The sequence below is a fragment of the Canis lupus genome, chromosome X (genome assembly GCF_011100685.1).
Source record: "Canis lupus familiaris isolate Mischka breed German Shepherd chromosome X, alternate assembly UU_Cfam_GSD_1.0, whole genome shotgun sequence".
Taxonomy (NCBI): domain Eukaryota; kingdom Metazoa; phylum Chordata; class Mammalia; order Carnivora; family Canidae; genus Canis; species Canis lupus.
Window position 1 is genome coordinate 92844563 of NC_049260.1, and position 17316 is coordinate 92861878.

The 17316-nt window shown below is 53.4% G+C and overlaps 1 long non-coding RNA gene across 1 annotated transcript; it reads right to left on the reverse strand.

Annotated features, from left to right (window-relative positions):
* Positions 1-2549: 2549 nt before the first annotated feature.
* LOC119878080 lies at positions 2550-6252 on the reverse strand. Its single transcript, XR_005386415.1, has 4 exons — positions 6178-6252; positions 3330-3407; positions 2962-3130; positions 2550-2845 (listed from the first exon to the last, which is right to left on the reverse strand). It is a non-coding gene; the product is annotated as an uncharacterized LOC119878080 (long non-coding RNA).
* Positions 6253-17316: the final 11064 nt, after the last annotated feature.

A 17316-nucleotide genomic window follows, 5' to 3' on the forward strand; every position in this document is an offset into this window, starting at 1 on the left:
AGAGGAGAAAGAAATGGAAAAGAAAACTCGGGTGGGCTTGTTAGCCTCTGCGCACGACACAGGGTGCTACTTCTGTGAAGGAAGCGGGTATGCGGAAAAGTGGACACGGGCGAGGCCACCCAGGCAGCCCAGCACAAAGCGGCCCCAGAGGCAGGGCTGGCCTGCGGCGAAGCAGGCGTGGCAGGGCGGGGAGGCCCAGGCCCTCTGCTCTGTCAAGCGGGCCAAGACAAGCTCAGGGAAGACAAGGACACCCTTGAGTGTGGTGGGTTGGGGAGGCCTGGGTGACTCAGTGGTTGAGCGTTCTCCTTTGCCCAGGGGCGTGATCCTGAGGTCACGGGATCGAGTCCCAAATAGGTTCCTGCGCATGGAGCTGCTTCTCCCTTGCCTATGTCTTTGCTTCTCTCTTTGTGTGTGCTCATACAATAGTAAATAAATAAACATCTTTTAAAAAAAAAAAAAAAGCGTGGGAGGTGTTGATTTCCCCTTCCATGGGCTTGCATAATGCCTTTCAAGGGGGGTTTGAAGGGCAAGGACCATGAGAGAAACCCAAATAGAGGGAAAAAAACACCTAATGTCCTTCCTCCTCCCTTTGCAAATTCTACAGCATTAATTTTGCACACGTTTTTCCCCAGTTTTTGCTTAAAGATTATTTATTTATTCACGATAGACAAACAACACGACAGAAGGGAGCGAGAGGAGAAGATGAGAGAGGAGAGGGGAGAGAGGTGAGAAGGGAGGGGGAGAGAGGACAGGCAGAAGGAGAAGAAAGGCAAGGCTCCATGCAGGGAGCCCGACGGGGAGTAGCCACCAGGTGCCTCTTAAATTCTAAAAAATACCACCTGTAAAAAGTTACTTTTTAGGCAATCAGAAAACTCTAAATGTAGGCAACTGGGCCATGATTCCAACAGATTGTTGTTGTTTTTAAAGATTTTATTTATATATTCGTGAGAGACACAGGAGAGAGAGAGAGAGAGAGAGAGAGAGAGAGAGAGGCAGAGACACAGACAGAGGGAGAGGCAGGCTCCATGCAGAAAGCCCGACGCGGGACTCGAACCCGGAACCCCGGGATCACGCCCTGGGCCAAAGGCAGACGCTCAACCGCTGAGCCACCCAGGCATCCCTCCAACAGATTGTTGCTGCTATTTCGAGGCTCGGATTGCGCTGTGGCTATGGAGGTGAAGTGTCTAAGTTTTTTGGAAACTCCATACTATAAAAGTGTAGAGATGAAAAGACATACTGTCTTGAGTTTCACTCATTTCTTAAAAGGTTGTTTTTGTTTGTTTGTTTGGTTTTTGCTTTTGTTTGTTAAGTAATCTCGACAGCCAACAGGGGCCTCAAACACACCACCTGGAGATCGAGAGTCCCATGCTCCACTGCCTGAGGCAGCCAGGTGCCCCGCCCTTGAGTTTCTTTTAAATGATCACAGCCAGAAGAGAAGTATGGGCAGAGGAGAGGAAGATGAAAGGAAAGAATGGAGGGAGGGACGGAGAAGACAGGAGTAGATGATGGAGGAAGGAAGAAAGGAGGGAGGAAGGGGGGGGGGAGAGAGAAAAGAGAGAAGAAAGGAGAGAGAAAGGGAAACCATCTTTCCGTACTTCATAAGAATTCTGTGAGGTGATTACCATTATTTTAGTGAACCCTGGTAGTAACAGGAATAGTTGCCCTATTTTCGGTTGGGGAAGAGGCGGCGAGAGACAGTCAGGCCTGCCAGTGTCACATAGTGAGCGGATAGCAGGAAAGCGGAAGGAGTGAAACTGTGCCCTGAAACCAGATGCAAGCGCTCCAAGTCCAGGGCCTGCTTCCTTCCTCAATTCCCTGGTCTTCCCTAGAAGATTTCTTGAGGTGGGAGCGGGTGGTGAGGGGCACCGTCTCCACTCGAGCCCATGCAAGTGCACACGTGACTTAGACAGATGCCACTACACACACAGAATTTTACATTCCAACTCAAGGGGACCTCCGATGTACCTGGTGGACAGCGGTGGCCTCCGAGCAGGGACTCTGGCTCTGGACCTGGGTGCCCACCCCCCCCCCCCCACTAACCGCAAGGAACTGAACCAAGAACCAGCTGAGAGAATCGCCTCCTAGAAACTCATCCTAAAACACTGCTTCCGCCAGGGCTCCCCCTGGCCCCAAACTCTCTCACGTTAACCATCATCCCAGACACACACACGTTCCAACGCCCTCCTTGAATTCACCCCCCACCCACCTAACATGTAAACTCTACGTGCCCCTCAGTATTACAGAGTTCTCTGCAGACACCTCTCTAGCTTCCTCTCCAGGTCACACTCCAGAGCCACCCTGGCTGTGTCTGGGTCCCCCTGAGATGAGCTGTATGCTTCTTCCCTCCTGGGGCTGCTCCTACTACCCCCTTGCACTGAGGTTCCATGCACGGCCTGCTTAGCATTTGCGGAACTTGGACTCCCTCTGAGGTGTAAGGGAAACCCCCACTGCTCCCCAAAAGCCCAATGTGCTTCTACCCGTGGCTGCGAGGAACAGTCTCTTCAGAGGTTTGTATGCCCCACCTCCACCAAGCTCTGCACCTTGTCAAAGTCACGGACACTCTCTAGGCCTTCACTGCCTTGGTTAAGAAAAAAAAGTGAGGCCTCCACCGCCCCCAGCCACCCAAACCCCCTTCCCTCCTCGGGGCAGTAGTAGGATTGAGAGCCAGGCCCTGGGGCACAGTGAGCACTCACAGGAGGTCATAGCCGCTCAGGAGCAGGGGCGAGGCTCCCGGGCCGGCACCTCCGATCCCGGTGAGGGCCCAGGTGCAGCCTGACCCCACGTGGTCCTGACCCCTTCTTAGCTCCAGCGTCAGCTCCAGGTGTCTGAGCCCTCCCCGTGGGCCCTGTGTCAATCAATGGAAATGGCACAGCTCAGGAGAGCAGGGGCCAGCACGAGGAGCCCCATGCTACAGAGGGGCGGCATGGGACGCCGCATAGAGATGTCAGCTGATTTATTTACCTGGGACACAGACAGAGCCAGTTAGAGGTGGTGGGACTCCCATCAGTCTCTGCTTCTTTCCCTCAGGTGGGCTGATGTCTCTCCCCAGCCTGGGAGGGGCAGGATGCACGGCGGCGGCGGCGGCGGAGTCTGGACCAGAGACGCTCCCCACGCTGCCTGGCAGAGGGCCCTGTAAACACAGCAGCCAAAGAGGTTTATGGACTGAAGCCTACGGGGGTACAATGAGACCGGGTGGCTCAGCGGGTGGAGCGGGCGACTCTTGGTCTTGCAGTCACCGGCCCCCAGCCCCACACTGGGTGTGGAGAGGACTTCAAAAAAATCAGAAAAACAGAAAGTCCCCCCCAAAGACAGGTAGGGCAAAGACAGACCTGATAGTCACAGGATAGCGTGCTGTCCTCATTGCCATCTGCCAGTGGGTGACCATCACCTCGCTGCTCTCACGGACCCTCGTTAATGAAAAAAACACAAATGGACTGAAATCGGACATGTGCGACGGGCAAGGTACGGCCACCGGGAATGTGTGATTTTTGTCGTCTCGGTGAGTTCGGCCACACCCTGGTGAGGTAGTTGTCGCTGCTATCCTTTTACAGAAGGGGAAACCAGGGTAAAGTGAGAATAAGCAGCTCCACAGGTTAGCCAGCTAACAAGGGGTGAGCGAGCCGGGGTGCAGGTTGCGGCCGACTGGCTCCAGAGCCCCCTCCCATGACGCCGGCCCACGGAACCATGAGTCGTGGCTGTTTTTGCTGAGGATGATGCTCCATTCCGGTTTTAAAATGTGCGACGTGTGAAGAAGGTTAAGTAAACATTTTAATAAGTAAACGCTACCCACAACCGATGCCCAGGTAGGGCGATGCATGGCCAGGCTCCCGTGAGTGACTGAAGGAGAGCACCCGGGAGTGAACGCTCCGTGGCGCCCTGAGACAGGAAAGAACCTGCCACGGAAGCCGCCACAGATATCGTAGGTAGTCGAACACCAAGAGGAGGAAAACCCTTGTAGGTCTCTCACGCAGTAACTGATCTCAAGTCCACAGTTGTGCCTTGGGTCCAGTCGGGCCAAGAGGGCGTGGGGTGGGGTGGGCGCCTGTGGCACCCAACGAGGGGCCAACCTGGGGAGGAAACATTGGGTGTGAGCCAGGAGGAGGCAGTCCTACTGCCATCCCTTACCGCCTCTTTGAAAATGAATCGGTCCACAGACCTTTTGTAGTTAGTTTCTTGCCCCTCCTGCAGGAGCACGGGGCAAGGGGCGCGCTTCCATCCCCTTAGGCACAGTTAGTGAGGCACCTAGGGCCCGAGATGCGTTTTAGGAGCCCACAGAAATGAGGCAGCTTCTGATTTCAATTTATTTAAAGATCTTTTATCTATTTAAATACACGGGGGTGGGGGTGGGGGCAGAGAGAGAGGCAGAGACACAGGCAGAGAGAGAAGCCGACTCCATGCAGGGAGCGCGACGTGGGACTGGATCCCAGGTCTCCAGGATCAGGCCCTGGGCCGAAGGCGGCGCTAAACCGCCGAGCTACCCGGGCTGCCCAGCTTCTGATTTCAAATGGAGTTGGAGGAGTGAGGCTGTGCGGTAAACGTAGGGTAAGTCAAGTCCGTTGTCCGGCACAGGACCCGTTGTTGGAATCTATGTTCAAAATTCAGGATACTAACAAAAGTGCTGGGGCATCTGTAAAACAGCTCTGGGGGCAGCCCCGGTGGCTCAGCGGTTTAGGGCCGCCGTCGTCGGTCCCGGGGCGCGATCCTGGGGTCCCGGGATCGAGTCCCACGTCGGGCTCCCTGCACGGAGCCTGCTTCTCCCTCTGCCTGTGTCTCTGCCTCCTCTCTCTCTGTGTCTCTCATGAATATATAAATAACATCTTTGAAACACACACACACACACACACACGAAGAAAAACTAAGGGGAGGAGGAAAGGGGTGGGGAGAAACGGTGGCAAGAAAGTGGGTGGGTCATCACCCAGATCCCAAGGGTCCCACCCTAAGGGGCATACATGCATGCTTGTCTAGAGCATCTGGGCAGAGGCATAGACGCTGAGCCCAAACGGGATTCAGGATCCATGGTTGCAATGAGAGAAACAAAGGTTTGAGCCAAGGGCCTGGGAAAAACGCCACCAAGCCGGAGCTCGTACAGTTCCAGCAGACCAGGAACGCCCTGAGCGCTGTGCGGGTTCGGAGCCCTGTACCGAGACGGGCTCAAATTACTCAAATTCTAGAGGCGCCGGACATTCTCAAGGCGCAAGCTCGGTTTTCTGTGCATAGTGCGCGTCTGAGCACCAGGCACGCTCAGAAGAGCCGAGCCCAAGCTTCTGTTCTCGGGTACCCGGGAGTCGGGCGGGGAGGCGGGGGGGGAAGGGGGAGTCTGGCGGGCTCTGACTTGAGGCGCCTCACAGAAAAACCTCCAAGTGGCACCTCGGAGCCCGTGACATTCGTCGGATGCCTATTCCCTGCCTAGTCGCCGCCGCTGGATACGCAGGGCCGGCCCAAGAGACATTCTCCCAACACTTCTTCTGCAAGGGCTCCAGAGCTAGGGGGAGGTCTGCCTCTCAGCCTCCCCAGATTTGGGGCGCATGAGCCTAGCTGGGACTTGAAGAAGACTCAACCTGTCTCGCTAGGCATTGACCGACGGATGCACTGGGCAAAGAAGTGCTCTCCCCCACCGGAGCTCTCCCTGCAAGTGCACCGCCCGGGGGGTAACCAAGCCCAGCCGCATGCGCACCTCGGCGAGCCCACCCCGCCCCGCTCCGGAGGGGGTGTATAATAGATAGAGAGAGGCCGTCCTGCTCAGAAGCGGGGGGAACCTGACAGCGCGAGGACCGCTCAGTGGGAGCCTGGCGGCGCGGCACCTCTCTGCGCCCGACCCACGGATCCAGGAGGACCCCGCGCGGGATCTGCAGGGAACAGCGCGAGGGCTATGGAGCCTCTGAGGCCGACGCAGGGACGAAGTCATGGGCTTCCTCGGCCCGGGAGTCGACGAGGGCGGGGAAGAGCCGCAGGGTCGGTGCCGGTTGGGGACACGTGCCTCCATCAAGCCCCAGAAACGAAGGTTCCCTGGGCGAGGGGAGCAGGCCCGACGCCCCGCAGATGCTGCTGCCCCTTGCCTCCCGCCTCCCACAGCCTAGGCTCCGATGCCCTGATCTCTCCGTGTGGCTTTCCTCCTTTGCAGAAACCCAGCCTGTGGCCAGTCGCTGACCCACGAGGGAGCGGCGGCCGAGTTCACACCTGACCACGGCGGGGGAGCAGACCAGGTCATGGAGGCAGCTGACGGCGAGGGTGACGGTGACGGTGACGGTGACGGCGAGGGTGACGGTCAGGGCCAGCGCGACGGTGACGGTCAGGGCCAGCCGCGACGGTGACGACGGTCAGGGCCAGCGCGACCGTGACGGTGAAGGCCAGCGCGACGGCGAGGAGGCAATGGTGGTGACGAGGCCGCGGGATTTCCACTGCCGGCGGGCGACGGGACCCCCCAGGGCACGGCGACCAGGGCCCAGCGCCAGGGCTGCCGCCCCAGGCCACGTCGCGTGTCCCCTGCCGGGCAACGGGCAGCAGGCGGGCCAGCGCATCGTGTTCAGCCGCGTGCAGCTGCATGAGCTGGAGAGCGTGTTCCCGCGCACCCAGTACCCCAGCGCGCCTACGCGGTAAGCCGGCTGCCCCGCGGGGCGCCGGGGAGCGGGAGGGCCAGGGGCCGGTATTCACCCGTCTCTCTCCTCGAGGCTGAAGTCTAAGCTACCGGCCTCGAGGCGGCGGGGGGCCGGCTGGGCACTGGGGCTCCGGGCTCGGCCTCGGGCGGTTGTCGGGAGCCCAGCGCTCCGGGGGCGGGCCAGGGCGGCGACGGCGGAAGTTAAGAGCCCATGTGCTCTCGGGCCAGCGCGTCCACCAGCTGGTGACATAAACAAGTCCCGCCGAACACCGTGGGCGAGAGGCGAGGGGGCGGAGGGCGCAACCGGCTAGGGTCCTACCTACTAAGGTGGTTTAAAATCCTGATCGCGGCAGGGCAGCCCGGGTGGCTCAGAGGTTTGGCGCCGCCTTCCGCCCAGGGCGTGATCCTGGAGACCCGGCATGGAGCCCCACGTGGGCTCCCTGCATGGAGCCTGCTTCTCTCTCTGCCTGTGTCTCTCTGCCTCCCTCTCTGTGTGTGTGTGTGTGCTGTGTGTGTGTGTGTGTCGAATGAATGAATGATGAATGAATGAATGAATGAATGAATGAAATCCTGATCAGTCCTCTCGTCCTCAAGTATTTCTGCGCTGATTTCTAAAATCTTATTGGGTTGAAGGAATCTCTACGCTCACCGTAGGGCCCCTGCACCAACTTGTACATTTTTTTTAAGTAGCTATGTCCTATTTTAAAAGATTTTTTTTTTATTTATTCCTGAGAGACACAAAGAGAGAGCTGAGGGAGAAGCAGGCTCCACGCAGGAAGCCTGACGTGGGACTCTATCCTCGGTCTCCAGGATCACAGCCTGGGCTGAAGGCAGGCGCTAAACCGCTGACACACCCGGGCTGCCCGCGTTGTACATTTTTAAATACTGCAGCTGAAAAACTGGATGAGTGAATATTCTGCATGCCCTGAAATTTTGCTCAAGGTCTTTGAAAATCTTAAAATTAAAAAAAAAAAAAGAAAGAAAGAAAGAAAAGAAAAAGGGGGCGCCTGGCTGGCTCAGGCAGTAGAGAATGTGACTCTTGATTTGGGGTGGGAAGTTGGAGTTCCACACCGGCTGTAGAGATTCTTTGAAAATAAAATCTGAGGGCGCCTGGGTGGCTCGATGGGTTAGGCTTCTGCCTTCTTCATCTGAGGTCAGGATCCCAGAGTCCTGGGATTGGACCCCAAGTGGGGCTGGCTCCCTGCTCGGCAGGGAGTCCGCTTCTCCCTCTCTTCTGCCCCTGCTCCTGTGCACTTGCTCTCTCTCTCTCTCACTGTCTCTCAAATAAATACGTAAAATCTTTGAAAAAAATAAAAGTTAAATCTGAATAGAAATTAAATTTAAATTTTGCTTGGCAGAAAACTGCCCCAGAAAAGGAAGCCTCAAGCTAGCCATTACAGAACAGTGTGTGTGTGTGTGTGTGTGTGTTGTGGGGGGGGGGGGTATGGTTTCTGCTGCCGTGCTCGGGGACAGAGGAGGGGGGGGAATTTAGTGATACCCACACTTTAAACACAACCAAAGAATGAACAGCAGTTTGTGCCATCCCTTAGCACCCAGCAGCAATGTACTCCAACTTGATCATCGCTGAGAGAGGGAGACAGAGAGAGAGAGATGGATGGGCCGCACCTTGTTTTAGGGCTCTAGTTTAATCCCATAAAATGGGTAAGAGCAACGACTGAAAGTCCATAGAGGTAGTTCCTCAGGCATTTTTCTTCATTTTCAAGTTGGTAACACTAAAAGACACTGCATCAGAGTGTCGTGTGTTCTTGGGGACTGTGCCTCCTTTACCCGCGACACTTGGCTTTCCTGAAATTCTCTGTCAACTGAATCTCGCTGTAAATCCTGAAATGGTGTGACTTTTTCCAGTGTAGAGACTGGTTCAGAAAAATGCCACTGACATTCCCCCCTCCCCCCCAAAAAAAAAAAACTTTTTAAAGAGAGGAACAAAATACACTGTATTTTATTTAATTCACCCCAAACTCCACATACTGAATACTTGTGATTTTCTCCCCTCAGCCAGGAGCTTGCAAGATTCATGGATGTGTCTGAAGCCAGAGTGCAGGTCAGTAAACCTCAAAAAAACAAAGTGGCTGGGAGGCATTCTAAAACTGGCATCAGGACTTGGGCACCGTTGTCCTAGAGAGAGCTTCTCACCTTCCTGGGTTTTTGTTGCCTTTTCTAGATTTGGGAACGGAGTGTTGTTGAACTTTTGGGTCTGGGGCAGGAGGGGGGGGGTGTGGGGAAGGCGGGGGGTACGGGACATGGGATACCTAAAGCCCAGGTTTTGGAAATTGCCCATTTCCAGAGGGAATGTCATTTCCTAAAAGGAATGAAAAAATTAGTATAGTAGGGGATCGCTTATATACAAATCTACATATACGTTTGTATTAACTGTACCTATGTATACTTTTAGATGTCACTGAATTAGACGAATAATACACATATTTATATAGATTTTTAAAGGTAGTATAAATAGGGACGCCTGGGTGGCTCAGCGGTTGAGCGTCTGCCTTTGGCTCAGGGCGTGTGATCCCAGAGTCCTCGGATCGAGTCCCACATGGGGCTCCCGGAATGGAGCCTGCTTCTCCCTGTGCCTGTGTCTCTGCCTCTCTCTCTGTGCGTCTCTCACGAATAAATAAAGAGCATCTTTAAAAATTAACTAACTAAAAAAATGGAAATAGAAAGATAATCACAAGTATAGATCATATACAGTATATGTGCTGTTTTTGTACGCAATATAGATCTATATACTAACATATACTTTATATATTATAAATATGTACTGTAGAAATATATGGAATGTAGTAACATAAATTATAGAATACATAAAATACATTTAATTTGTAGAACATATGCCTATATATTTATCTAATACAGAATATGTATTTTTTAAAGATTTATTTATTTATTTATTTATTTATTTATTTATTTATTTATTATTTATTTATGACAGACACACACACACAGAGAGAGAGAGAGAGAGAGAGAGAGAGGCAGAGACACAGGAGGAAGGAGAAGCAGGCTCCATGCCGGGAGCCCGACCCGGGACTCGATCCCGGGACTCCAGGATCGTGCCCTGGGCCAAAGGCAGGCGCCAAACCGCTGAGCCACCCAGGGATCCCCAGAATATGTATTTGATATGTTAAGTGTACATGTAAAAATATGCAGGATATCAAAAGCATATTCTTTTCTTTTCCTAAGTATCTCCTTTTTATTTGTTCCCCGTATATTTTTTTATTGGAGTTCCTGAGTATCTCCTATAGCAGATAAACACCATAGATATCCGTAGGACATCATTGCTATAGCCAACATAAAATACATTTATAGAGGTCATATACAATTCATATAATTATCACCCATATTGATAGTCATCTGTAACATAGAATTGCCATATAATCCCTGTATAATAATATAGCCAATAGCGTGTTCCTTACTGTATTAATTACGGATCACATACAGATCAATGGGATCCCTGGGTGGCTCGGCGGTTTGGCGCCTGCCTTTGGCCCAGGGCACGATCCTGGAGTCCCGGGATCGAGTCCCACATCGGGCTCCCTGCATGGAGCCTGCTTCTCCCTCTGCCTATATCTCTGCCTCTCTCTGTGTCTCTCATGAATGAATGAATAAATAAAACCTTAAAACAAAAATACGAATCAATGGTCACGTACTATGAATTGATGTTATTCATTAGCACATCAATATGTTGATATCGTAAGATCATTATGTGGTATTAATGGTTCTCTAGAATATAGTCATCGCGTATTATTTGATCAGTATAATATGATGGTATATTTATGGAGTTCATATATATATTTACGTATAAATTACTTACATTTAACTTGGAGACACCAGTAGATATTGTACATAATTTTACATATACATATATATGTAAACATATATATATATATTTTAAAAGATTTTTATTTATTCACGAAGAAGGCAGAGACGCAGGCAGAGAGAGAAGCAGGCTCCTCGCAGGGAGCCGGATGCGGGACTCGATCCCGGGAGTCCGGGGTCACGCCCTGAGCGGAAGGCACACAGGCTCAACCACTGAGCCACCCAGGTGTCCCTATACATAATATATTTAGACAGAGCACATTTTATAATACTATATACTTAAACATATGTATTTTATAGAACTATAAAGAAATCAATGCCCAAAAGCACACATACTCACACAGAGCGCATCTTCTGAACGGGTTATCACTTAGGCGACACTTCATTGTCGGGACACATCCAGATGGAGTCTGAAGTAGAAATCGTTCACATTAATGCACCAAGGAGTTTAATTAGACTAATCTACAGAAAACAAGCATAAGCTGTTTGCAAAAGGAGTGAATTGACAAATATTTGGGCATTGGCTTCGGGGAAGATGTCACACCTATGACACAGCAGAGAAGCAAGAACCTTACGTCCAGTTAAGCTGAGACTTATGGGGAGGGTGTAGCATAAAGTACAACTGCCTAGGCCTCCTGCTCTTGGTGTTCACTTTTAATACATGATGTTTTTGTTGTAGGATTCACACGAAAGCAATTTTATCTTTCAATTATAAAATTACTGTAATTTAGTTTTAATCTTATTTTATTTTTTTCATTTTATTTTAAAAGTTCAGAAATGTATTTATTTTTACTATTACTGCTTTTAGGCTTTTTGTGCAAGTGCCCGGAACTCCTGCTGTATTTGGTTGTTGTGGTGGTGGTGGTGGTGGTTTTATAGGTATGATTTCTTGCTCTAGGATTCAGGTGAAGGGAATTTCACTTTTTTTAAAAGAGATTTTATTTGTTTATTCCTGACAGACAGAGAGAGCGAGGCATAGACACACAGGCAGAGAGGGAGAAGCAGGCTCCATGCAGGGAGCCTGACGTGGGACTCGATCCTGGGTCTCCAGGGTCACGCCCCGGGCCGAAGGCGGCGCTAAACCACTGAACCACCGGGGCTGCCCAGGAATTTCACTTTTTAATTCAAAAAAAAAAAAAAAAAAGATTGCATTTAAAAGCTTTTAAATTTCATTTACTTAGTTTTAGAGCTATTGCTTTGAAGGGTTTGGTAAAGAGGTGTGGAGAGTGGCAGGGCTACTTTTTCATTTTCTGGAACTCCTGGATGCGTCAGCCTGAAAACACTGCTAGACAGTAGGTTGTGCATTATGGTGGAGATGCCCCGGTGCAACCTTTGAAATCTGTCTAGAAGACAAAAGAAACGGAAACAACAAGTTCAAACAGGGTTCCACCAACCTAACAAAGGTGGAGGCCAATCTAACCAGGTGGAAGCCATCCTAACACAGGTGGAAGCATAAGGCGTGACCTGTGCCTCGGGGATGTGACTCACGTTCCAATTTCTGAAACTACCAAATGCACTGGTGAAGATTCCGTTTGGGAATGTCTGACACCTGTGATTTTTATCGTCCTTTGTCCTTTTAGGAAGAGATTGTGTGGAATTGGTCACTAGTGGGGACTGGCTCTTAGCTCAGGCTGGGTTCTGCCGGGGGCAATTGGAAAGACTTTGTCCTTGGCTCAGTCAGGGACGGCTCACTTGTGGCTCGATGGATCAAGGGGTGATTGAAACCACAGAAAGCCTAAGTGGAATCAAAGGATAATTTGGGGGGGAAAAAGAGAAATAAGAGGGAAAGAATGGAAAAGAAAACTCAGGGTGGGCTTGTTAGCTCTGCCGCACGCACAGGGTCTACTTCTGTGAAGGAAAGGGGCTGCAGAAGTGGACACGGGGAGGCCACCCAGGCAGCCCAGCAAAGCAGGCCCCAGAGAGCAGGGGCTGGGCTGCGGCGAAGCAGGCGTGGCCAGGGCTGGGGAGGCCCAGGCCCCTCTGCTCTGTCAAGCGGGCCAAGCAAGCTCAGAGAAGACAGACACCCTTGAGTGTGGGTGGGTTGGGGACGCCTGGGTGACTCAGTGGTTGAGCGTCTGCCTTTGGCCCAGGGCGTGATCCTGAGTCACGGGATCGAGTCCCAAATCAGGTTCCCTGCATGGAGCCTGCTTCTCCCTCTGCCTATGTCTTTGCTTCTCTCTCTGTGTGTGTCTCTCACTAGTAAATAAATAAAATCTTTAAAAAAAAAAAAAAAAGCGTGGGCGGGTTGATTTTCCCCTCCATGGGCTTGCATAATGCTCTTTCAGCGGGGTTCTGAAGGGCAAAGGACCCATGAGAAACAAATGAGGAAAAACACCTAATGTCCTTCCTCCTCCCTTTGCAAATTCTACAGCATTAATTTTCGCACACGTTTTCCCCAGTTTTTTTTTAAAGATTATTTATTTATTCACGACAGACACACACACACAGACACAGAGAGAGAGAGAGAGAGAGAGAGAGAGAGAGAGAGACAGGCAGAAGGAGAAGCAGGCTCCATGCAGGGAGCCCGACGTGGGAGTCGATCCCAGGTCTCCAGGATCACACCCCGGGCTGAGGGTAGCACTAAACCGCTGTGCCACCGGGGCTGCCCAATTTTCCCCAGTTTTATTAAGACATGTTACATACAGCCTTGTATACATTTGAGGTGTACAGCATAATGATCTGCCTTACGTATATTGTGAAATGATTACCATGGTAGGTTTAGTTACCATCCATCATGTCCTAGAGAGAGAGATTTAAAAAGGAAAAAGAGAAAAAAGGAAAGCAAACAGTTTGTTCTTTGTGACTAGAAGTCTTGAAATTGAATCTCTAAACTGTCCTATATCCCATAAGGCAGGGCTCAGTATAGTCATCATGTTACTTCCTAGTCCTAGTCCTTATTTCTCTTAAAACTGCAAGTTTTTAGGCAGTTTCTGCACCCACCTCTTCTAGTGGTCACAAATCTGATCTGATTTCCTATGAAGTGGTTGGGTTTTTCATTTTTAGATTCCACATACAACTGAGATCATAGAGTGTGTGAAGACGATTTTTTTTAAACATTGAGAGAGAGAGAGAGAGGGGCAGAGACACAGGCAGAGGGAGAAGCAGGCGCCTCACAGGCAGCCCGATGCGGGACTCGATCCCAGAACCCCGGGATCACGCCCTGAGCCAAAGACAGACGTTCAACCGCTGAGCCACCCAGGGGTCCCTGTGCGAAGACGATTTTGACGGATGTCCCCCACCTGCAGTGAGAGTTGTTTTCTGAATCCAGTATTAGAAATATGGAACTAGTATCGGTGACTATGTCACGTAGGCTACTTTGCATTTATGTAGATTTGGCCTCCGGTGAACTTGGATCCCCCAAGATGAGGTCCACAGCACTGGTGTTGTTAGACTACATTTTCATGCAGCAGGAAGGCCAACCAGGAAGATGGCAGAGGGAAAATGAGTCAACGGAGAAGAGTAGAGGCCCCTGGTCTCAAGGGACATTTGCAAATTGGGAATGTCTAATACGAAATACAAAGAAATTCCGTTAAGTAGGATGCAGAGAGGACAGTGGCCTCCAAAGCACAGGTTTCATTTGTAGGGTTCACAGTTGGCAGGTGTCAGAGAGGAGCCATTTTGTGACTCCTCACCCACACGGTGGCTGACGGTCTTCCTAAAATGTCAGTGTCACCTTCTTGCCTTAAGAATACCGTATGATCTTTTAAAAAGGATTTTGTTTATTTATTAGAGAGAAACAATAAGTAGTGAGAGAGAGCATGAGCAGGGAGGAGAGGGAGAAGCAGGTTCCCTGCAAGCAGGGAGCCCTACACAGGGCTCCACTCCAGGACCCTGAGATCGTGACCTGAGCCGAAGGCAGACGCTCAACTGCCACCGAGGAACCCCAGGAATACCATGTGATTGCACTTATACGTGTGGAATCATCAGAACAAAAGAAACGAACAAACAAAGCAGATACCGGCTCAAATACAGAGGACAAAATCGAGGTTGCCAGAGGGGAGGGGTGGGGTTGGGGGGACAAGCCAAACAAGTGAGGCGGATTAGGAGGTACCAAGGTCAGTTAAAAAAAGATAAATCAGTCCCGGGGATGAAGAGTATGACATAGGGAATATAGTCAGTAACACTGCCATCATTTTTGTATGGCCTTGAAGGGTGGTGACTCCACTTAGGGCGGCGAGCCATCTTGTGAGTAGAGAACCGTGGAATCAGTATGTCGTACGCCCGAGATGAATACAATATTGTAGGTCAATTATCCTTCAGCGAAAAACAGAAACAAGAATAAGGGGTGGGAAGGGGCCCTCCCGGCTGAGTTGAGGGGGTCTAGGGAGCCCCGCCCTGCTGGGCAGCGGGGGTCCTGTCCAGGGTGCTGGAACTGTAGCCCGAGCAGAGTGAGCTGACCGGGTGCTGAGCCCAGGAGAGCCTGGAGCAGGGTACGTCCGGGCTGCAGGCTGCAGAACTGACAACAGCGACAGTGGTGTGCCTCTTCTCCCTCAGCCCGTTGGCTGGGCAACGATTTTAAGGATTTCACTAAATCCGGTCCTAGTTAGTCTAAACATTCATTGCCCCCAACGTCTAAAATACTCAGGTCGCGTCCGCCGCCTCGGCTCCCTTCTGTCCCAGCCAGACAAGCCACGGGCTCCTGGGCCCTCCGTGCCCAAGCCTCGCTCACAATACCGTCTTTTCAAGCTAGGGAGAGGTTTCGGAAGATGAAACCTTTAGCCATCCATCCTTAAGGGAAAGCTGTCGTGGAAAGATCCAGCGCGTCCCTATTGATGATTTTCTGTACGTGGAAGGTGGGCGTTGTTCCCCGCAGCAGGACTTTTGAATGGCCCTGAGCTTCCCCCACAAGCGGCGTGACACCTGCCTGGTGACTAGGGGTGACTTGGACAGCTGGTGGTCAGCTGTGAGGGCACAGACATCCCAGGTGGAACAGCGGCAGCAGGGACGGAGCGCGGTTCCTCCGCTACACCTGCTGCTGAGAACAGGGGGCAAGAGCAATATGCAGGGTGGGAGGGCAGAGTCAGAGCAGTGAGCTGAGCCAGGGCCTGGCGCCTGGTGGGTGCTGCTGTGTCAGGGTGAGCTGCAGGGAGGCCTGTGTCCCTAACTTCCCTAGGATGTTTTAGCGAGAAGGAAATAGCTTCCCCGGTGCAGGTTCCACCGTGCAGGGCAGAGAGAGAGAGTGGGCTGCGGTGTTGTTTCCCGTATGACATTCAGTGCTCGATGTACTAAACTTTTTCTCTCTCTCTCTCTCTCTCTCTCTGATTTTAGGTTTGGTTCAAGAACAGGAGGGCCAAGTGGAGGAGACACCAGAGGGCAGTGAGGTTCAGAACCATGCCTCCCGTGGCCCTGGTCCCCCCCATCGTCATTAACTTGGGTGGACCCTGCCGTACCATCCTCATTCAGGAGCCGAATCGCATATGGGTTCTTCAGGAGCCACTGCTGCTGGGGCCACCTCAGCCGCTCATGCCATCCTTTCCTGTGGTCTTCTTGCCTCCTCTGCCCTGGCTTCCTCCACCTCTCCCTCTGTGCGGCTACCCTCCCGTGGCCGGTCCGGCTTTCCTACCATCCCTAGTTCTGCTGTAAGCCCTCTGCCCCGAAAAGGGCCTCCGTGACCGCTTTTTCCCCACGGGAAATGCGCTCTGCAGCGCGTGCGGATTCTGTGTAGCTCACCATCAGGAGCAGTGCGCTACCTGCCGCCTGCTCGGTGGATGCAAGACAAGTGCAAATTCACTGACCCTCCGTTTTAGGGCACTTTCTGTCTCTTCAATAAAGTTGTGAACGAGTTCTCTGCGTATTTATTTCGCGTGTGGGACCGGGTCAGTCCGTGTGACGGCCGGTGCCGTCCATCCGGAAAGGCAAGGGGGTCTGCGTCCGTGCGGCCGCGTCCCTGGGCCGCCATCAGGAGGCCGGGCCCACCTGCGAGGTTCCCCAAGCGCCCACGGCCCGCCTGCAGGCTCCCGAAGGCCCACCCGGGGCCCCGGGGCCCCGGCTCCCCCTCCCCCCCGCCGCGCCGCAGCCGGACCACAGCGCCCTGCAAGCCCGGGTGGCGGCGGCCTCCAGGGAGGGAGCGGTGGGCTTCCCGGCGGGGCCGAGCCCCAGGCGCGGGGAGGAGCCGAGGCCCCCCCGGGGGCGGGAAAGGGAAACTTCTGAGGGGCTACTCACTGGGCTCTCGGAGAAGCGGCAGCCCCGCGCGCGGCGGGCGCTCTGCAAGCGGCGGCCGGTGCCCGCCCTCTGGGTGCCGGACACGCGGCGCCAGCCTCCGGGCGGCGGGCGGGCGGGCGGTGCCTGCGTCCGCGAAGGGAACGCGAGCCGAGACCCGCGTCTAGGCCGGCGCCGGGCTCTGCGTCCTCCCTCGGCCCCGCTCCCCGGGGGCGGGGGGGGCCCGGCGGCGCTCGGTCGCCAGCTCCCGGCTGCCCCGCGGCTTTCCGCGACATCGGCCCCGCGGCCCGTCGTCCTTGCGGGCGGTCCTTCCGAGCCCGCGGCGGAGAAAGGACCCGGCTTTCCGTGCACTCGGACTTGGGGGGCGAGAGGGGTTCCTGCGGAACCCAGGCCGTGAACCTGTTGCCCGACCGGGTTACTTACACTGGCACACACCACCCTTCTGGTTGCCAGGACGACCCCAGCCCTGGGGACGAGTTTTGCCGGTGCACCCAAAATGTCTCCTCCGGTCCCCCAGGTTTGGGCTGTGGTGCCGCCGCGGGTTCTGTGAGCCCAGGCGTCCGGGAGCTCCCGGATCCCAGACCGGGCGGCCCCCTCCTGCGCTCGCCGTGGTTCCAGGGTCTCGCCTCGGGACGGGAGCAGCAGAGCCTTCCTTCCAGGCGCCCCCGCCCCCCGACTCCCGTCCCCCCGCCCCTCCGCCCCCCCGCCCGGCCAAGCCGCTGGCT